The sequence below is a fragment of the Sylvia atricapilla genome, chromosome 9 (assembly GCF_009819655.1).
Source record: "Sylvia atricapilla isolate bSylAtr1 chromosome 9, bSylAtr1.pri, whole genome shotgun sequence".
NCBI lineage: Eukaryota > Metazoa > Chordata > Aves > Passeriformes > Sylviidae > Sylvia > Sylvia atricapilla.
In genome coordinates, this window is record NC_089148.1 from 22,846,077 (window position 1) to 22,868,816 (window position 22,740).

Consider the following 22,740-nt stretch of genomic DNA (forward strand, 5'->3'; position numbering starts at 1 on the left):
TTTACTGTAGAGGAAGAGAAATGGCTAAAATACAAAACTTCCCAAAAGCTGTCAGTAATAATAAGAATAATAAGTCAAATCAGCATGTTTTGGTTTTCTATATTACGAGTACGTTGAACTATCAAAGGATGATAGATCTCTTTCTTCCAAAGAGAGCCAGGTAATGGCTCATCCCATATCTCAGATCAGATGGCAGTATTCATATCCTAATACTTGTGCTATGTATGTATGCTTTAATGTCCTTTTTGAAATGCTGCAGTTGAGGCTCCAGTTGGGGTGGCCCAACCCTCAGAGCAGTTTCAGCCAATGCTCTTCTAACACCACATACTCATCAGGGCTGTTCTGCACGTAGACTGCTTTAAGAAACTTTGGTTCCCATTTTTCATGCTGTCCTGTCTTTCCTCCACTTGCACCTTGGCACAAGGAGCAGAGCAGCACAGGCTGTAGTGTGCTCCTATACTTAGTTCGCTGAGCACAAAGCAGAGATGCAAGAACCTGGAGCAAGAATCTGTCTAGAAAGAGGCTGATACAGAATTTGTCACCAGATACATAAAGCTGCAGATTTTTTTTTGTTGTTGTTTTTTACCCTGCAGGAATTCTGAATCAAAATACCTAGAAAAAGTGCAATTAAATAAAAAATTGGATCATCCTTTTAATCATTCTTTCATCTCCTGAATCTTTGCAATAGCATTTTGGAAAGAGCTTCTCTGAGAGACAAAGAGGTTTTGTCCTGGAGAGCCACTGTCCAGCAAGGGCAGACCCCCTTCTGTCAGCCCCAGATCCATGCCACCCCCTGTCCTGGCTTCCCCTGACCCTGTGCCCAGAGGACCCACTGCAAAACACTTCATCAATTCACACAGGCATTGGCATCTACCTGAGTCCAGACAACCAAGGAGCACCAGGAACAGCAGACATTGCAATGTTTAAATTTGCTAACAAATAAAACAATACATGGCAGCAATGTTCCAAATGAAAGGTAAAACTCACAGTTGGAGCAGGCTGTAGGGTGGTGGCTCCATGCATATTGCAGACTCCATCCTGCTGAGAGGGGACGTGGCAGCTGCCTGTGCCACTCCTGTGGGGGTCAGCTCAGACCTGCCTGTGGCAGAAGGGATGCCACACAGCCTGGCCATCCCCCTGCCACCAAGGCAAGCCACAGCTGCTCCTCCCATCACTGGCTGTATTACTTCCAGCTATTAAAACATTGCTCTGCAGGCTTGGATTTTCATGTCAGAATCTAGGAGCTACACAATAACCCTACAAACCGAATTATATGGCTGAGACTCTCTTTCCCCATCAGGGCAGAAACAATTTTGACCCCCATTTGTCCTCTAGCAGTTTTTTCCTACAGGTGAGTGGCCCACAGTGCTTCACCACAATTAACCATGGCCATGACTTTTAGTAGCAGTTTGTTTTCAATTACCTCCTTCAGGCAAATCTGAATGACTACCACCATTTTTTTTCACATTTCTTTCTGCTGCCAGGTCGGTATCAAAGTGCTCAGAGCTCATCAACCGTCAATACCACAATATTCCAAAGAAAGCATCAGTAGCCCCTGATGAAGGCCAGGGTAGCCTGTGTTGCTTTGCTCAGCACAGATCCATGGACACGGACAGAGATTTCTCCCCAGTGAGAAGGGGAGGTCTTAGTGCCACAGAGACACCCTCGTGTCAGCTCTGCTGAGGCCAGGAGAAGTGCACACCTACTAACAAAATCACTATTGCCTGGGGCTGCAGTGCCAGCAGGGGAGTGGCAGCAGCTCCCCTCCCAGCTGAGCCCTCTGAGGTGCTCACTGTTCCCAATGCAAAGGCTGCTCAAACAGGCTTGGGCACATGCTGCCTTCCATCCCTGAAGCATCTCCACCACTCATAGGTAGCAGGGACCAGACTTAAGCTGATCCTAACAGTAGCTCTGTTAGCTTCAAGGTGGGGAAACAAAGAAAGAAACTGCAGCACACTGTGGATCCTAATTGCATTTGCTCTGCAGGCTCTGAAATGTCAGTCAAACAAATACGCCATTGCCTTTACTGCTCTGCAGTTGCCATTTACTATTTTACTGGGAAATTGTCCAGGAAAGGGATACTACCTAGAAGGGACCATTATGCTAGCACTGGAAGCCAGCAATATTTCTGAACAACCCCATGGGCCCATTATCTGTTCCTATGCTGCGGAAAGACAAGAAGAGCCAGAGTGAGCCAATTTGTGTTTGTGGTAGCAATTGCAGCAGTAGAGGGGATGGAGACAGCCCAGGACCCAGCGGGCACATCTGAACCAGTGCACGCTCTGGAGCTGTGACAATTCACACCAGAGAAGAGCATGATTCAGTGAGTGAAGAAAAAAAAAATTAAAAAATCTTAAAATTAACTCTTTTATGGGCCTGACTTTCATTATGCAACTTTATCAGAGTTAAATGAGAACTGGAGTAAACAATATGAAGATGCAGAACATGCCCACTCTCCAGCTCTATGAGTCCACAAACCCAGTAATTTCCAGGACTTACAGAGACCATGGGGCAGATGGGTTTTGCTGAAGTGACAAAGCCCCTTTCCCTGGGAATAGCCCCACAAAACCACCTCTTTTTCTTTGGCCTCTTGCTCTCCAGAGACAGAGTTCCAGAGTTCCTGCTATAGGCAGCTCCTTGATACTTAACTACCACACTCCTAGACTTGGAGTGAGCGATTGAGATATTTAATATGCAGAATCATTCTGAATCACCCCATTTTACCACTACATTATTTCCCCTCCAATTCAAATTCAGACGAAGGGTACTCAGCTCACTTCTACTTTAATTCCTCACCCGATCCCCACAAAGAAACACAGATCTACCTGGGCCAGATCCCATCGACTTCAAAGCAAAGCTCAGTCTGTCCATCTCCCCTCTCTTCAGGCAGTTAGTCTCAGAGAGCATTTTCAGACCTACTTATAGATTCAGCCTCTGTGGGCAGGGGCTGTGCCTAGCACAGGTGAGGAGGAAACCATCCATTGCCAAAAGAGGCAGCTCCCACCCATCTGGGAAACACCTTAGCCAGGAAAACCTGTGCTCTTCACACCAGCACCTGTGAAGGCTTGCTGTTTGCAGAAGGTTCAGCAACCATTTCATTGCTGACATTTTTTTTTTGGTTTTCATCACGTTGTCTCTCGCACTGAAAGCACAAGTAGATCAATGCTCAGTTAAGCTCTGGTGTCAGGGCACCCTGTCCCTGCTGCTAGGGCAGCACTAACAGGGCCACACAGTGTCCTGAAAGCAGGGGGTAGAGATGGGGTCACCACCAACAGTGCTGTGGCTGATTTTTGGCACAGGGATGGCTGTTCTGCTGTGGGCTAGTGGCTGCATTCTCTGCCTCGCAGGGATGTACACCATGAGCATTTGGTCCCTTCCTGATTCTTTGCATACATTTTGGCTCTAGGTATAGTTTTTGCAGACATACAAGCTGAATGAATGTGTTTCGTTTTGTTTTGTTTTTAATTTTTAAACAAAACAACTGCCATGTTTTATCATCCCTTTCTCTCTGTCTCCCAGATTGGATTTCTTAAATTCACATGGGTTACGCATTTTCATAAACCACATTGGCTGCAGTAAGCTGCGTTTGAATCATCATTTAGAGAAGTGAAGATTTAATTTCATGGTGGAATTAAGGTTGACATTTCCTTTTTATTTATACTACACCAAGGATTAATAAGGTTACTATAACCTTAATCTTTGATAGCTCAACAATAGAATACTCTGGGATTACTGCAAAAGCTGGATTTTAACCCTTTTAATCCCATTATTGTTGATAACCTTATCAACACTGTGCTCCACCACAGAGATGGAGTGGAAGGACCTCAGACTCTGAAATTCCTTACCATGGAACAACACTTGTAGTTTAAACAGAAGAGCAAGAGACAGTTGCTTGGTTGAAGCCTGCAGTGAGGTTCACAGTTTGCAGTAGGGCTGCAATACTGCTTTTAAGCGCCTCGTCAGAGATCTTTGCCAAGAAAAACATTGGTCCAGTGGCATATGTTGGCAGAGCAATGCAAGGTTGCTGTAATTCCCTTACTTTGTTTTTCCCTCCTCCCATGCGACAACTACTCCAAGAATCAGACTGCCAGTCTGGCAAGTTGAGATCCAGATAATTACCATGTTTACAATTCCCAACCTGTCTGTTGGTGCCAACAATCAAACTGCATCCTCTTGAGTGCACCAAAAGACACTTGCTGGCAGTAGTTTCCTAAGGTTCCAGGCTGGCTACATTAATTACTGTTAACTTAATTTTTTGCGTATTGAAAAGCAGCTTTAATTAGCGGTTCCATGGATCAAAATCATCCTTTTATGAGTTTCAAGGAATAGCAGCTCAACTTATTGACTACTTACCAACCTATGAGTCTTTTATTTGGAAACACAAGTAGCAATAAATTTATATGTGGCCTAATAAATAAAGTAGGCAGAGGTTCAGTAAAAATCACACCAGGAAACAAAAGGTTATGCCTTCCCTTTGAATTAAAAGAAGCAGCTCTAAAAAGGCAGGTTGGATATATTTTATCATCCTCAGTAAACATTTGACTGCACAGAATAAACCACATTCTGAAGGTATATCACTGAATCGAAGTATTTAATGATGGTTTTTAAAGAAAAAAAAAAAAAACATGCATTTTATGAACTCTGTGAAAGAGACCCCAAACTCTGCAGGGCAGAGTCTGAGCAGAGTGTCCCCTTTGTGCCCTGTGAATCCTGAGACTCCTGAAGGCCATCTGACTACTCAGTTGGGATCCCCTTTTGTTAAGCACATGCTTCATCCCTGCCAGAATCAGCAGAGCACTCAGGGCTGTGCAGTAGCTGGGAACAGGCTGCCCACTAAAGATCCGTGCCTGGGGCCATGCCTGCAGAGCCTGCCCAATGCCCCACAGTTCCCCCCCACCAGCAATAAATTTCTAACCTGGATTTTCCACAGCAATGGATTCAACCTCTGTGATGCTGGCTTTAAAACGTTAGTCAGTTGATAAGAACCGCACTACGCTGCCTCTCTGAAGATGTTTTTCTCTGCTGACTGCCTGGCATGGAGCTAAAAGACAGAGAGCAGAGCTCACCCGAGTTCTGCCCAGGTGCAGCCTGGTGCTCCTGGGGTGGGCAGGCTGCTGGCCACAGCACAAGGCTGCCCCTGGCCACTCTGGCAGCATGGGGATACTGCTGCAGCCAATGCCTGTCTGTGCTGAGGCTGCAATTAGTCTCATCTCTTAAGGGCAGTTTGGTGTGTCACAAGCCTGTGTCCTGAACATGGACAGTTTTTAAGAGGACTTTGCAGTCAGACTAGAGCAGCACCATGCTCGTATCTACTTATAATAACACTGGCCCCACCTGGCTGTGTAAAGATAGGTCTAGGTGTCTGATTTTAGGCCACTTTTTCTAAAAACTTGGTCTAACTGGTTCCATAACATGCTACAGTGAGACTGTCTTTTCTGCCCTGCAGCAGATCCTCCACCACCTCACTGTGACCCAAGATACCAACCAACTTCCCTGCTCTCCTGGCAGTGTTTCACAGGCTGCTAGCCACTGCCAGGCTCCTGCCCTTGCACCACAGTCCTACTCTGTGAGGTTGCAGTGGGCTACTAAGGAAAAGATAACCCAGAGCAAGATTCAGGCATATGAAGAGCAGTATGGGGTAGGGGAAATAGAGCCAGAGCAGGGAGTAAGCCAAGGAGACAGACACTAAAATCAACAGGCATTTTAACTTACAGGGGAAGAAAGGAAGGAAAATGAATCAGTGCTCCCAGAGGAGGCAGTCTGGATCTACTCTGATCCTAAAGCAAGAGAGTGGAAACAGGCATTTAGGAGCAGTTCATTTATACAAGCCGTACTGAATATACCGAGCAAACTACCAAAAGAGGCAATAAGCCTGCATCTTGGAGAATGGTCTAAGAGGAGTTAGATTGGCACTTTAGAGCAAAGAGATATTTGAGGCTGCAAAGGCAAGCAGCAGTGCACGGAGACACGTGGACACAGCTCACGTGGCCCACACTATTGACGTGTTTTTTCCTCCCCAACCCAGCCTGCTGAGCTTGATTACTTACATCTTGTATAACTTACACAGTCTAAAGAGAGTCGGCCAATTTCCACTCAATTTATAATTTAGCAAGCAGAGGAGCTTGATTCTTCTAATTTACATAAAACATACATAAAACTGAAAACAAAATCGCTTTAGAGCATATGGGCAAAGTACACAAGAGCCACAGAGGAAAGCAGGAGTGAAGAAGGATATGGAGCAAAAGCACTGTCTAGATTGTGCTTTGCTAAGGGGTTCTGAGGACCTTTTTTATGATAAATATCTCACAGACAAGCAAGTTTTCATCATCACAGACACATGTTGGTGGACAATCAGAACACAGACATACCTAACCCAGGCCATAACGCGGAATGGTGCTTTTTTACTGCATCTTTCTTTTTCTAGGTAAAGAAACACTGTTGAAAACCTTCTGCAACAATATGATGAGACAGCATCAGTGTGTATGAAGGCAGAACTACCTTCCTCCCATTCCGTCCTGGGCATGTCCTTCTCTCATGAAGAAAGGCAGGGAGCTCTCACCCTGTGAGTAAATCCAAGTCAGCATTTCACTTTCTAGGGAGCAGCAATGAGGCTATGCTCTTGTGACCATTTCTCCTGCATTTCTCCTCCATGACTACTGGGTTCTGGCAGAATCAGCAAAGGCATTCTCTGAGAGGAGACACCACTTGCCAAGTGTGGAAGCTGGTATTCCTCCCGTGGCATGGTAGGCTCCAAATCGTGCCTCTCTTCCCCACTTGCCTGAGGAGTCATCCTGGGTACTAACAATAGACTCCATGGAGGCTGGTGGAGCTCAGGCTGCCTCACCAGCTTCTGTCTGAATTCAGTCATTTCCAGTGAGCAATGTATAAATAGATGCTGCCTCATTATTGATGTATATTGTGCAAAGGGTTTAGCCAGGGATGAAGCTTGCCTGCTTTCCTTTTATGGATGAAAAGAGGGATCCCAGAGCCCTTATGCGAGATCTCTGCACGTCAATCAAGCCACACCAGGAAGAAGATTCTGTGCTCTTGGGTCCGTGTTAAATGGCAGCCACATGGCCACAAGTCCATGGGAAAAAAATGCATGTGTGTGCAGGCGTGTATAGGCACACTTACAAATATGCACAACAAAACCAAATGAAAAAAGAATTCTAATGGTTGCAGCCTAATTTTTTTTGTTCTTTTTCAAATCCCAAGACAAGGTTGTAGTCTGGGCTACTCTGACACAAATCTCATTTGACATTGTTATAAACCACCAATTTACACTAATGGAAGAGTTATCCTCTGATTTAGGATGCAGACCTCAGTGGCTGGCCCAAGCCTGAGTCTCTCAGCCCTGCAGTCTGGCTGTAGCACATTGATACTTGCCAGCTAATTTGATCATGAACTCCAGCGAAGGCGAGCTATCGATATTTCAGAAAGCCATTCCTCACACTTCTGAGCAGCAAACGGCCCATCACTAAGGAGGCCAGACCCTTGTCAGCATGAGCTGGCTTATATGAAATGAAACACTGACCTCACTGCTAGCTCCAGAGTTAATCTCAGACAAGAGATTTTATTAGAGAGAGCAGAGCTATTGTCTTGAGCCTCTCTGCAGGGCACATGTTTAAGTTTTGCATCCAAGAAATGTGGAATACTTAAAATACAGTTGCATTTGATAAAAAAAATAAAACCTGAAAACTCTAGCTAGGTATTGTGTGTGTGAATTGATTTTTTTTTTCCTTGGATTTCTCATCATGCCCATTCAGCATCCTTTCCCTTGTTGGAGTTTTTTCTCCCTCTCTACCAGGGAGGCTGGAGCAGAGCGAGCAGCAGCACCTCACTGCAGTTGCAGAAAAAGAAAACTAAACATGTCTATGTTAATCTCCAACCAAGGGTCTGGACTGGTCCTGCCTTCTTTGCTGGTAAGAATTTACATAGACAGAAGTGACAAGCATCTAAACAAGAAGAACAAAAGGGAGAGGGTTTTGCTCTTGCTTCCCAGAGCAGGACTTGCAGATCCAGTTTTCATCAAGGGGCTCTTTGAACAACCGAAGGCAAATGGATTTATGTTATCACATGTGCGACACATGAAGGAACAGCCACATGATGTCATAACACAACAAAGGTCAATGAGCAGTCAAAACAAAAAGGATGGTACTGAAACCTTGCAAGTAATTTTGTTATTGTGTTCTGCATAACTCAGACCCTGGCAAGCACGTGGGGAAAAAGGTCTCTTTCTTAAAAATGGAAAAATCACCACCTCTTAAGCTGAGGTCTGAGAAAGTTTCCACTGCTCTCCACTATAGTTCAAGACCTTCAGAAAAAAAAATTAAATTATCCTGACATTTCTAAAATAAAATACATTGAGAAAGAAAATCCATTCCATCCCCTCTAATCTTTTGCATGTATTGTAAACAGGAAGGGGGACAGCAAGGCAGTGGAGGAACGCAGGGGAACAAGAAACAAGTTTTTACCACGGTGGTAATTTTTAATAACCAGAGCATGAGGACTTTAGTAAGTGTTGCGCCAGTAAAACAGCAAGCTAAAAACTGTATAACAGAAGAATGTATCATGGCAAATTGATGAAGAGGTAATAGGAAATGCATTTTCTTGGAGTAACCAGGTATCTCCTGAAGAATGATTGTTAAAGGAAAAGTTTCCAGATCATGGGAAGCAATAGTGCGTCAAGCCTCCCTGCTCTTACTATTAAAGAAATGACACCTAAATTAAAGAAATAAAATAAATCCTTAATTATGCAGTAATTAGTGATGCCTTTTTATTTGATTTTTTTTATCAGCGTCTTGTAAGGAGAATGTGAATATTTGCACAGCTAGTACTATCAGATTATCTAAAAGTAGTCATATGAAATCTACATTATCTATGTAAATGACTCTGTAAGATGCAGTGAGATGGTTCTTTTTTTGGTAACAGGCTGCACAATTGCATGCTGTACTGTTCTGGTTCAGAATGTTCCTCTTTCTCCAATTAGAGAAGACCAGCCTCACGTTGATCACTTTATCTTTGATTTCCAATGATTTAAAAGATTGGCTTGACCTGTGATCATTAATAAACTTTGTGGTATTGTCCCGATTTAGTAAGGGAACGGCTGATATTACAAACAAGGTTATGAATCAGCAATTGTTAATATTAAAGTCAGCTATATTTTTCCAACATTTCATGCCTCATGCAATAATGTGAAAGGGGTGTCCACTGCATGCAACTCAGATGAGCTGATACAGAGCAACACGGTTGTGACAACTGACCCCAAAACAGATAAAAGAGCTACTTAATCTGAAATACTCTTGAGTAGTTTGGAAAGTGTAGATTACCTCTTGTGGGCCTAGCCCTTTCTTTCTAGTAGTATAAAGTATTGAGAAATTATCGAAGCCATTTCAGCTCCATGTAGTTGTGTTGCAACAGTCAGAGGCGAGAAGGCCTCCCCAGACAGCTCTCCAGTCCTCCTAGGGTGACTACTGCTTGCTGTGTCTTGGCCAAGTTAATTTTACATCTCCCAGGGAAGGCCTTTCCTGCCTGGAGATTACTCTGTTGCTTTATTTCATTCCCACTGGCTAGAGGGGTCTTGGATTCACTGGAAGGAAATGTTTCTTGATAGCCATGCTGCATTTTCTCCGTACATGGCTTCTAGGTCTACTTGCACACACCAGGCTACACTACTTTCCTGCAGACAGGAGAAATTCTGAACCTCCTGAAATCAATGGAAAATTCCCACTGGTTTCCTCAGGAGAACAATTTCAAAAGCAGGATACTTATTTCATTTATCTATACAGGCATTATTATGTAATTTTGGCTAGGTATGCATAGTCATATATATGTGTGTGTACATATAAAAATGTATGTAAACCACCTTTCAGCCATAGGTGAAAGGCTCTTATTTCTCCCATCAACTAACCCGCTCTAGTTTCTGGAATATTTCACCTAATTTTTTGTCGGCTGCTTATAACTAGATACTGTTTTTCCAGGAAGCAAACTACCAAACATGTGTGATGTTCCAGCCCTGGTTTCAACACTCCTGGTGCATACTTCCAGCGCCACACTGTGATGCTTCCTCACTTACAGTCCCTGGTTCCTCACCTCTTCTCTGCCCTCTAACTCTGAAAAGCTGGGTCACATCTACCTTCTATCACCACCTCCTAGACTCTTCTCTTTACCTTCCTCAGGCTCCTCTCTGTCTTTTGCAGTCAGACTCTTTCCATCACCTCTATTCTGGCTTGTTTTTTCACTTTTAGACTACTTATTTTTGGCCTGTCATTTAAATTTCTTTTGAGTCATTGTTATTATCAAGCCAACATTTATAAATAGCTCTTTGCATTGCAGGTATGTGATAATCAAGTCTTTTGATTTTTGAGCAATTTGGTTACTAAATGATAGCAATAAAAAGCATGTAATCATCATGGGCGTTAGCCCAGGAAATGTTTCTACCATTAAAGCTTTCAGGAGGTAGATGACGATCCTGGTAAAAATTTATGGTTCTTAATAATGAGTGTTATGATTTACCTTTACAACACTAAATGGTGAGATGTCATAACAGCTACGGGTAATACCTGGGGGCGATGCTTTTCAGAAAAATAGTAATCTATTAAAAGGAAGAGAAGAAAAAGCCTTTTGTGTACGTAAAGACGTAATTTATTTCAAAAAGCTCATAAAAATCCAGTTGTGTACATTACGACTAGTGTGATGTAAAAAGGCAGAGAAAAAGGCTGGTTAGCTTATTCTTACAGCTGCAAGGTATGTGTAGAGCCATGTGAATGTATAGATATTACTGTTTTCATTTTCCTCAAGCAAACCCTATGAACACTAGAAGCCACCCAAACTGACACGAAAGACAATAACTTGTTATGGGAAGAAAACTCACACTCCCTTCAAAATCATACATAATCTTAAAAGCACCAAGTAAAAACAACTGCATAACTGTACACATCTATATGCAACACAGTGGGCATTTATTTTAGGCAAATTTGCAGCAGCAAGAGGAATCGTAACACAGGTCATAAATACGCACTGCAACAGCACAGCCCCTGCTGAGATGAGTGGCTCTTGTGCCTCTGTCAGATCTGGGAGAATGGGGATTTTCTACTGTGCTCTAGCTCTCTTCAGAGAGCTTCTCTTCCTGCGTGTAGACATGTATATTTATTCCATTCAAGGATATATACATATATAAGGGCTGTAATTTTAAATATTTCTGGAAAGAGCACCTGAAATCCAATGGCAGTCCCTACCACTTAGTTTAGGGAACCGCTAAGCAGAGAAATGCTTCGCGCTATGGGCAGACCCAGGCGAGGCTATGACCCTGCCTGCACAGGACAGGAGGGACCGAAACTACTCTTTGTTCTCCCACTCCTGTCGTGGGGCACGATGTGCCCACTGTGCTCAGGAACCGAGCCCTTTAGGCAGCTCCCCGCTCTGGGAAGGCCTGGGCAGGGCGGGGGACAGCCAGTATCACAGTGTCACCTGTGCTGCACCAGGGCCGCGGCCACACCGGCGTCTGCTCTGCCATCAGCCCAATGCACCGCTCTGGGGCCCTGGCGTGACAAAGACTTACCTATGGCAGCAGCCTTCAAGGCCACTCCAGCAGAGAAAATTGCCCAGAGATATAAATCTTCATAGGATTATGGCTTCTAAAGACAAGGCTAAGTTCAAGTAATTATTTTGGGGGTAATTTTTAAAATTTAATTTTCTACCAGGACGCAGATCTAAAAAAACCCACATTTTAAAACAGAAATTTGGAATTCTGAATTAATTAAATATGCCCTCACCAAAATAGCTGTTAATGCACACTTGGTGCTGCCATAAACCTCATCCTAAAATGTCTTAGGAAATGCTAATACTGATACAATTAAACCTTCTTATTTATAGCGTAAGTTCTTAGTATGTTCCACTGTAAACTTCCAGTGTAATTTTTGCTGTTATTGAAATATCATTAGACTACTAGAGGCAGGGAGGTTTTAGAGTTATTTTTTAGCACACAGGATTTGCAATTTCTAAAGCAAAGTAGGAATTGTAGCATTGTAAAAAATCCCTTTCACTAGGAGTCTAATCTTTCCCACAGTGAAATCAATTGGGAGTTTGCTATTGCATTGCATAGTAGGATTTGGCCCTAAATATTTTGGAGTGAACATGAGCAAGCTTGCTTTCCTGAGCAGTCCTGTGGAAGCTACGTGCACTGCCAGGATCAGACCCATAGTATGAATAGTCACTACTTAGAGGTCTGTTGTTCAGAAATGACCCCTTCAATATACATATGTGACAGACCCCTGAAACTGCTAATATATGGGGGGAGTCCCTCTGAGATCATGCTATTGGGAAACACCATGTAAGAGTCCACAATGAGCATTTACACAGTAATCTAGAATCATTTTGGTGAGCATATCCAGTATTTCTCCAGTGGGATCTTACACTTCCACTCTTTTAACCCACATAGCATAGCAATTCCCAAAAGGTTTTAGAGAAATCTACAATCATCAAAATGTTAATTTTGACAATGACAAAGAGTACATGCATTAAAAATGCATCAGCCCTGTCATTAAGGCATTATTCAGCAAAACCATCTCATCATGCTTTACAGAAAGCAACTAGAAGAAATCAAGTATAGAGAACCATTTGCTAAGCTTGTATTTATGGGTGCCAGTTCAATACATACTACACAAGGTACTCAACCGAGCAAAGAGCAAACAAATCCACACCCTTTATGTGATGAAATGAGAACTCTTAATAATATTCTAAGTCATGACTCAAGGGAAAATGCCAACTAAAAGCTCTGAGCAGAGAGAGGTTTGCAATACAAACCTGGATTTTAAAACAGTGTTTCCATCGCTGATCCTGCAGCACTTGTGAATGTGGCTGTGTTACGGTGCTGAACTGAGTGATCTAGCAGCTGATCATGTCTTTTTAAAGCATAATTTAACATTATTTCTGAGGCTGTTGAACATACTAAACTACAAGGAAAAAAAATCTGCTTTCAAGTGATATTAGAGAAACACAAGGATCAGAGTGCTAGCATCAAAGATGTGTCTAAAGAATAACAGATCCACACGTCTGTGTTACAACGAGCGCTCCACTCACTACTAAAGGCAACAGACTAAGATTGCTTTGGCAGTTGTTGGAAATTATTAAGTAGAACATCGACATCCTTTCAATCACTAAGCAAGAGACAGAGAGAAAGACATTCTCCATCAGCCCACCTTGCGTTCTCAACGATCACCCCACATCTGGCTTGTCCACATTAAAAATCATTCCTAGCCCCATCATAGCTGAGGTTGGGGAAGAATGCATTCAAAAAGGCTGTCTTATCAGAGGACTCCTGGTCTTCCTTTAAAATGGCTTCTGTTCTAATTCACTTAAGGCTGAAATCTGGTATCACAAATGTGACTACATGGCAACAAGACCTAGGATGATATGGGCATGTGGAGAGGCCTTGAATGGCAAAACACAGGGATGATCACACCCTGCTCCTTTTCTCTGCCAGGCTTGTGGGCAGAGTAGGAGGGAAAAAAAGACTGGAACTATGAACACTATGCCTGGATTTTCCTAAGCACAACATCTGAAAGACCAATCAGTTTTAACCAAATCCTGTTGCTGAGGCTGGAGAGAAGGACAGGTGCACTTTTTCTGTGTTAAAGCGATGGGGCATGTCTCGGCCAGTTACGGCAATCAACACTCCCTTAGTTGTGTCTCCCACCTGTCCAGCTGCAAGTAGCATTTGGGGAGTCCTGAGCTCTTGGAAAGGGCAAAAATAAGGCACTACCTGAGCTGCAGAGGGGAAAAAAAAACCCATCAGCTCTGGCCCTGAGCATATGTCTCAATCTGGGTCCTCAGAAGCTCGATAAACTCTGCTGGCCTGAACCTGGTGTGAAGGTGGATTCTTAATCCTGCCCTCACCAGGTTGCAGGGTGAGGATAAAAGAGCAAGAGAGGCATTGCTTTCACTGAAAGCAACCGGCCTCAAACTGCTCCCCAGGAGCGGCACCCTGTCCGGCCGAACCCCTCGGCAGCCGGGAAAAAGCGGCTTCCCCGGGCGTCGGGCGCCCTGCGGCCGTGCGGGGTGTCCCTCGCCTCGCTGGCACGGGGTGCTCGGCACCTCCCCGCCCGCGGGCACCCCCGGCCCCGCACGGCTCGGCCGCGATCAGCGGCGGGGCCGCAGCCCGGGCTCTGCCGGGGCCGCGGACGGAGCCGGGGCCGCCGCGGCCCTGCGGACGCTCCGTGTCCCGGTGGGAGGGACCCCGGCAGGCGAGGCCGGCCGACTCGGCTCCCCCATCCGCGCCCCACGCCGGAGAGGAGCGAGGGGCCGCGGACGGAGCGGGCTGGGGGCTGCCGACCGAGTGCCGGGGCACCGGGGCTGCCCGGACGGGGCGAGAGCCTTTCCCCGGCCCCGGCGCAGCCTAAGGAGCGCTGCCCGCCCGGGCGCAGCCCGCAGCCGCCCTGCCTCCCCTGGCCACCCTCTGCCGAGGAGCCCGGCCAGCCCTGGGCTCGCTCCCACGCACACACACACAGCGGGCACCCGCTCCGCAAGAGACAGGGCGTTCGAGCTCCCCCCGCCCGGGCAGAGACACACAACGAAACATTGCAAAGCGTAGGAAAAGATGGAAAAGGTGCTACCTTGGCAACTAGAGGAGGTGAGGAGCCAGCTGGTGGGCTGGGGGCGGTCGCGCTGCCTGCCTGCCTGCCCGCCGCCGGTACTCTCCTCGACTACGCGTATTCTTAAGCAATAACAACGTAATCCGTATTATCCACCCAAGAATACCCGTCACCGAAGAGAGTCAGAAAGCTGCTGTTGTTGTTGCTGCTGGTGGTGGTGGAAGTGCTGCACCGGGACAATAAATCCATAACTATAATTCGCCTCTAGAAGAAGGAGAATCCACAAGGGTTGCCGAGCGATCTTGTCCCATATCCAGTGGACGCAGAACCTTCCCATCCTGAGGAAGCGAGCGAGAGGAGTAGGCATTTAATACACACACGTACAGTCCTTCTGCTCTCCTGCTCCCTTACTGGAGTGGGCAAGAGCTTGCAGGCGAGGTGAAAGGAAATAAATCAAAGTAAGGCTGAGTTTACCTGGTGATTGCTTGGATTCTTCCTCTGTGCTTCTCTGGTATCCTATTCCCTAGCTGTATGCTCCATCAATTCTCTCTGGGAGCTTGCAAGAGATGTCATACGCAGCAACAGATTCCTGTAAAAGAGATGCACGGTTAAGCACACAAATATTACAAATCTGTTTGCATAGGTGGGCTTGGGAAAGCTCCGATAAAGCAGCAGACACGCCTGAGAGACTTTTCATCTGGGCTTTGGAAATGCATTTTACAAGTCCCGACTCACACTGACTCGATGTGCTACCAAGAGGAGGGAGGGAGGAAAGGAAGGCGATGGAGAGGAAAAAAAAAATCAAAGAAAAAAATAGCAAAGGCTCCGATCTCAGCAGAGGCGCTCCTCTGTCAGGCCTCCTAGCGCCATAAAAATCTAAGGCGAAAAAGGCTTCAAAGTACGAATTGAGCGCACTCCGCTCCCCGCGTGTGCCCGAACGGCGGAGCCCGGCGGCGGCGAGGCGCCGAGGCGGGCAGGCGGCTCCGCGGCGGCGGGCGGGGGCAGCGGCAGCGCACCTCCGCCCTGACACCTGCCGCCGCCCTGCCCAGGTCTGCAAAAGCCGAACCGGGGGGGAAAAAATAACAATAATAAAAGAAGTTATTTCCGAATGGTGCCTGCAGCTCTGCCTGTCACCCGGAGCAGTTCCCTTATCAGCAGCGCTCGTGCCTGGGGGAGGCGGGAGGGGGAAGCTTTGTCTGATGATCTGCCGCGGTGATAATAAACGTTTATTGTTCGCCAACTAAATAGAAAGGATCTCTGCAACGTCATGGCACAGCACACTTCGCCTAGCGCTAAGGAACTTCTCCGTGCTATTTCTCCCCGGCTCCTGATGCTAAGAGCAGCCTCCGTGTGAGCGGTGGGGAGGGGGCAATGAAATTAGCACCGCACGGTCCGAACCCGCGCAGAGCAGGGGTACTCCGCACTTCTTCAGCCATGAGTAATTATGCAGCACACAGAGCCATCATTATCCACTGCACTCGGTGACTGACCAGCTTGTTGATTAGATTCCAACTGAAATTAATACAAGATGCTTGCTTTTTCTACAGATTTCTTTCTTAACATGAGCCCTTGCCTCCGTTGACGTATTACTACTATGCTTCCTATGAAAACATACGAGAAGACAGCATTTGTTTTGTATCACAGACTCTTGCTGGAATTTGAAAGAAATGAGAAAAACAAAGGGAGAAAGAGAGAAAAATACTTTGATAGCTACATTACCTTAAATAATTAAAAAATATTTCCAACACACTCTCCTCTATTTTAATCTCATTTTAGGTGTAATTTCCTGTATCCTCTAACACAGCAAGCTTTCAAGTCGTATTCTAAATGGCAGCTGGAAAGTAAATAACAAACACTGTAATTTTTCCCCGCTGTGAAACTGAAGGCTGTAACCCCATTAGCTGGCGTTGGAACTCAAATAACTGATGCAGTGGGTTTCCTTCAACTTGAACAAAAGCCGTTTGAAAAAGTGAAATCCACCGAGTCGTGGCAAAAACACTCTATACTCACACCCTAGACCGATATTGTCCTAAATTGGGAGGCGCTCCACAAATGCATCGAGAATTAGGCAGAAATCCAAACTTTGCGTGGGGTTGGTTTTTTGGTGTTTGTTTTGGGTTGTGGTGTTTCTTTTTTTTTTTTTTTTTTTTTTTAATATTAAAGGATGCGATTCTCGGGGAAGAGCAGCCCCGCGCGGCGCCAGCTCTGTTCTCGCTGTGTCCATCTGACACTGCCCTTCCCCTCCTCGAGCAGCAGCCCCCCCACCCCCCACTACTCCCCGCCAATACAGCGCCTGCCGAAACTTCCCGTGCCCAGCCCCGCCGCCACCGCCCCGCACGGGCCCGGCCCGCCGCACCCCCCGCCCGCGGGCCCCTCAGCACCCGCGGCGGCGGACAGCGCCGAGCGCCGCTCCCGGGGCCCTGCCAGCCCCGCGCCGCTGCCCCCGCCCGCCCCGGCCCCGGCCCCGGCGCTCCCGGCCGGCCGCACGCCCCCGGGCAGCGGCGCAGCGAGCCCCCGCCGCGCCTCGCACCTTCTCCGCGCCGTGCGGGAGGTGCCCGCGGCGGCGCGCCGCAGCACTAAATACCTTTGTTCACCGGCTCCGGAAAGCCATGTTTATCGGCGCTGCCGCCCCGCTCCGCGCCGAGAGAGCCCGGGGGCCGGAGCGCCAGCCCGGTGGGGCCGGGGAAGGGCCCCGGGGGGCACCTCCGCCACCTCCGCCGTGCCCGCGGAGGGAGACGCGCACACCGCACACACACACATACAGAAGGGAGGGGATCGGATGGAGGGAATTAAACAATTAAGCTATCAGGAGCGGAGCTCTGAGCAGAGCTCGGGCTCTCCACGAAAAGCAAATTTCAGAGGGGGGAATATTGATCCCATCCGTCAATAGAGAGGCGCGATGTCTTTCCGTGTGAGAAATTGCTCTGAATTAGGGGGGTCGCTGATGAAAGGGGTGGGGGCACAAGCCAAAAAAAAAAAAAAAAAAAAAGGAAGAAAATATTCATGCCCGCTCAAAGGGAACCTCTTTTTGAAATCGCTGGAAGATCTCCCCTTTTGCCACCTACCCGAGTTACCGCCAGAAATCCACCTCTATTGAAGCGCTTACCCTTTAAATCCAGGTTTCGAGCAGAACTCCAACTGTGTGTAAAGCCAGGGAGTCATCTGATGTGTGATGGGGAATGGGGTCTGGGCAGCAGAAAGCAGCTTTCTCTCCTGGTGCCGGATTACCATGTTAACAAACCCCGTGAAGGGACCCCGGCGCCTCTGGCTGGCCATGTCTCGTTGCTTTCACACATCGGCGGCTGCTCTTGCTTCCCATGTCCCCGGCGATCGCCTCTCAGATGAATGTGGGCTTCCAGAAAAGGAGTCGGGGGGGAGAGGAGGAAAAAAAAAATCGCCTAATGCAATCAAATCGATCTGATCTACACCATCTGTCGCCTGCCACTACACACAAGCGTTAAAATAGGAAAACGGGAGACACTGACAGCTCAGGAAGGTTGTTCTGCAGAGTTCATTTTTAGCAGAGCATAATTGGGTATGGACAGCATACAGTTACCAAAGCTGCTGTTAACCATCCAGTAGAGGATCCCGAACATGCTAATGGTGGATTAATTGAGGAAGATCTGACGTGCAAGCTTCATAGTCTCTTATTCATGACTTCCCAACGGGAAAGGACCAATGCCGTGTGGGACTATGGTAACACAGAGTCAAAGAGCTGCTAAGAAAATGGCTCTGTGTTCATAGCACCTCTCTCTGATAACAAACATATGTCGACCAGAACCGTTTAGCAGGATGGGGAAAATGAAATTTTCTTAGCCGAGGTTAGCAATTCCCATCGCTTGCACTTAAAGACAAGTGAAAAATGGACTGTGGGTCTAAGGCGCTTTCAAGTGCTGGTCTCAGGCTTTGCAGCCAGTGAAAGCAGACGGATCCTGCTCAAAAGGGGGGCTTAAACCCCACATTTCTTACTTCTTACTGTGACCAAAGTGCATCCTTAGCAAAGCTCTAAACAAGTAGCTCTGCTAATTTTATCAGGAATGACGCAAGGTCGTTTTAATGCCAGGAACCCTTTTGACTTTTTCCAGCGGGAATGGCGCTTGGGCAAGACATTTCCGATCACTGAAATTTGACATAATCTCAGATAAATATGGGGGGGGGGGGGGGGGGGGGGGGAGGAAAGGGGCGGCGAGTTGGGAAGAGAAGGAGTATTCATCCAGACCTGCAATCACCCTGCTGCCAACACTCCAATTTGGTCGCGTTTTCTAGCCTTTCTTGAATTATGAGGTTATAGAGCCTTATGTGTAATTATTAAAGCCATGTATGTACACAAGCCACAGACGCCTACGGCAGCCGCGTCTACACACACCGACGGGGAGACAAAGTGCGCCCGTCGGGATGCTCTTTTCCACTCCCTGCTGAATCCATTGCCAGCGGGGAGAAGGACTGCTAGGGCAAGCGAAGGCGAGTTCCCCGCCCGCCCCGAGCCCGGGCGGAGGCGGAGGCTGCGGGCAGGGCCGGGCCGGAGCTGTCCGCCCGCCCGGTGCTGAGCGGCGGCCCGGCCCTCAGACAATGGCCCCGCTCCGCCGCGCAGGGCGCCGGCCGCCTGCTCCTACAAAGTCTGCGCGGTCGCCCTGACAATCGCTACAACAATTAGGAAAGTTCCCCTTCGTTTCCACCTCTTCTGTCTGAGTCGCAAAGAATAATAACGCCAGTAATACGAATCCAAGCAGCCGAATGTAAACGTTCCGGTAAACAATTATCGTTTTAGGGGAATTCTGGAGTCAACCCCATGATTCTCCTGGAAGTTTGTGTTAATATCTTTAAAATAAATCTAGCATTTATGAATTAGATTAGCCTTGAAAACGTAGCCTAGAAAGAAATCAAACACTTTTCCCGATCTTTTGTTTCAATATACATTAATTAAGCACTGCTGCCTACCTACACAGCATTCTCGGGTCCCGGCCGCGGCGCCGAGCCAGCGAGCCCCGCTGCCTTTGTTGGCATTTGCGTCCAACTATTGCCCTCTGCAGGTCAAGTCCCAGCCGCGGCGAGCGCTCCGCCGCTGTCGAGCGCTCTGCGGACGGGCTCGGCGCCTCCGGGCCCCTCTTCCAAAAAGATCCAACTTTCGTTGGGTTTGGTTCTTCACCACGAGGGCTCAGACGTGTTTTCTTTAGGAGGGGCTACGAGCGGGGCGATCCGGCACCAGCACTGCTCAGGCCGTCCCCAGCCTCCATTCCAACCCTGGCCACGAGACGAGAAGACTAAACAAGGCGACGTGCCACTCTGAAGACGTGTTGTTTTCTTTCTCTCCTTGTCTCCATAAGACTACGGCAAGCTTCCTAGGCAAACCCTGCCCTTCCCCTGGGTTTGCAGAAAAAGCAGGAAGAACTCAGCACCAAACAGGATGGAGCAGGTGGCGACACTCAGGATCCCCCCGACTACTCCAGCCGGGCAACTTTTCTTCGGGCACAACTTGAGAGTTTGCTTCCCTCACTCCCTATCCCAGGGAGACCTCACGGAAAGCCAAGCGGGCTGCTGCGGCGGCTGCGAGGAGGCAGCGCGGCAGCAGCCCCTCCCTCCGCCCCAGCCCCTCGGCCCCCCAACCCAAAGGGATGCTTCCTGCTCCTGCCGGGACAGCGGGAACTTTGGGCACCGCCTGGTGCCAGCTCGGCAGTCACGCTCTGCCCTGCCTCCGCACGCATCGGCACCACTGACACGGTAACGGAGCAAAATGCTGTGCCAAAGAAAACCCAACGATCCCACTGTTACGGCGATCTAGTTAGGGTTTTGCTACTTAGAATTCAGGAGATTCAGTGCCTAATAAAAGCTGGCCGCTCCCTTTCCTTTCCCCATCACACCTACACACGGATTTGTAAGGACCCGCTCTAATACCCTCTCTCCGCTTCCTGCCCGGGGTTAACACTGTACTGGGAGGCCAGCACCGCAGCCGTCTGCTCCCGCAGGCTGCCTGCGCCGCGCACGGCCGCCTGTCACCGCTCACATATGCCGGTGTTTTCGCGGAGCCGCAGCGAGGCGGGGAGGGTGGCTGGGCTGCGGTCAGGCGGAGGACCCGGTCCCTGCCGCAGGCGGCCCGGGGAGGGGGAGCGGCCGCGCACCCCGCGCTGCCGCAGAGGCGGACACGCGCCGGCCTTTTGTCTCCCGGCAGCCGCCGCCCATCCCGGCCGGGGGCTGCCGCTCCGCCGGTCCCGCTTCCCCGGCCCCGAGCCGCGCCGGGCGGAAGCTGAGCGGGGGCGTTTTGCCCCCGGCCGGCCCGTCCCGCACCCGCGGAGCCGCGGCAGCTCCGCCGCGGCGGGGCCTGCGGGCAGGCGTGGGGGCGGGCGCTGCCGGGGGCTGCCGGTGCCTGCGGAGCGGAGCGGGGCCGGGGTCTGCCGGGCCGCCCCCGGGCGCAGCCCGCCTGCGCGGCGCGGGGGGAGCGGGGCGAGCGGCGGAGACCCCTGCTGGCAGCGCACGGGGCCGCAGCCCGGGCCCGCCCGAGGAGCGCCCGCCCCGCCCTACCCGAGGAGCGCCCAGCTCTGCCCGAGGAGCGCCCAGCCCTGCCCGAGGAGCGCCCGCCCCTCCCGGCCCCGCCCGGCCCCGCCCCGCCCTACCCAAGGAGCGCCCAACCCTGCCCGAGGAGCGCCCGCTCCTCCCGATCCCTCCCGGCCCCGGGAGCAGCAGCGCGGAGGGTGAGAAGTGTTCTTCCCACCCGGGGTGAGGGCAGGGGACGAGAGTGTGGCACAGGAAGGGCAGAGAAAGGAGGCGAGCCGAGGCTGTCGCCCCTTTCCGTGGGAGGGAGCCGGGGATGCGGAGCTGCGCCAACATCTGCACTCTGCTGTTCCAGCAGCAGGAGCGGTCGCCTGCCCTCGGAATTGAGGGCACTGAAGACACTGCCAGCAGGCTCTCGGCAGCTGTCCCCTCCAGAGGGCTGCGCCGTGGGGGTAGGGTCCAGCCTTTGCACAGTGGCTTCAGCCGTTCTAGAACGCTGTGTGTGGTGCCCTGCCACTTGCCCCTGCCACCACCCTGCTCTCCCATCCTCAGCAGCCAACACGAGCAGTTTCTCGTTCAATGTTACTTTGGCCTGTTCCACGTTTGCTCCTGCGTTGGCTTTTGAGAGCAGGGAAGGATTACCTGGAAATGTTAAATAACACCTCAAGTGTGAGGCTGGTGAGATAATCAGGGAATTGAAGAGACTCTGAACTGAGGAGCCTAAAAAATATACACACGATGGAATTTGAGATAGAAGAAGCCAGTCATAATGATTTTTCAGAACATCATCTGATGTTCGATCTTGGTGATGTCCTGGCCTTTACCTGAGGACACTGGACTGACAGGCTGGACTGACAGGCTGGTTCTCTTGGTTTTCTCAGGCATGATACCCAGTTCACAAACTGATTGAGATCCATTTAAAAGCCCTCTTACTTTCTCTGGCTCTACTACTCCCCTCGGAAAACTGCTCCAGAATCTCATAACTTGGCTTAAGATTTCCAGGCTGTGTTTATTAGGGGCCCGTTTATATCCATTTGTTCAGATGCCAATTTTGTCCTTGAACCTAATTAGTTCTGATATTTACTCCCCTCACAGTGTACTAATATTCCATCTCATCATTTCTTTTGTTTAAATCAAGCTTTTCGGTCTTGTCTCATAAGATAGAATCTTCATTTCCCTGATTATACCCATATCCTAGCAACTTATAAAAACTGGGTCATGACCAACACCCAGAAATTACGGTTTTCAAAAGGGTTCATTATTCTATCCATTTTCAGTTTGACCAAGACACAAGTAGGGAGAATGATTAGCATAAGGTCAGACAAACCACAATTCTCCTGACTTCAAGTTCTTTTGTAATCTATCAGGGACATGAGTTCTGAAAGGCTTGTGGTTTATAACTTGGCATTACATCAATGCACATTTATATACCTATATATCATTTTCTGGAGGGGAAGAATGGCCTTGTAGTTAAGAGGATGCAGTAGAAATTTGGAGACCTGGCTTTGAATGCCAGGTCTGCCATAGGCAACAGAGGTGATTTTGACTAGTCCTTTAGTATTTTGCCACATTCACCACTTTGAAAATGGGGACAGTCATCTTCCTATTCTTGCCTCTTTCCCTTTCCCATGTACTTGCACTCTAAGGTCTCAGACCAAGCACC

The 22,740-nt window shown here is 48.7% G+C and overlaps 1 long non-coding RNA gene across 1 annotated transcript in view; it reads right to left on the bottom strand.

Annotated features, from left to right (window-relative positions):
• Positions 1-16,820, bottom strand: part of LOC136365007 (uncharacterized) — a 44,885-nt gene extending 28,065 nt beyond the window's left edge. Inside the window, exons 1-2 of the long non-coding RNA XR_010744247.1 lie at positions 15,066-16,820; positions 14,613-14,929 (exon numbers count right to left, since the gene is read on the bottom strand). This is a non-coding gene — a long non-coding RNA (uncharacterized lncRNA). The remainder of the gene's footprint in view (positions 1-14,612; positions 14,930-15,065) is intronic.
• Between the last annotated feature and the right edge of the window lie 5,920 nt (positions 16,821-22,740).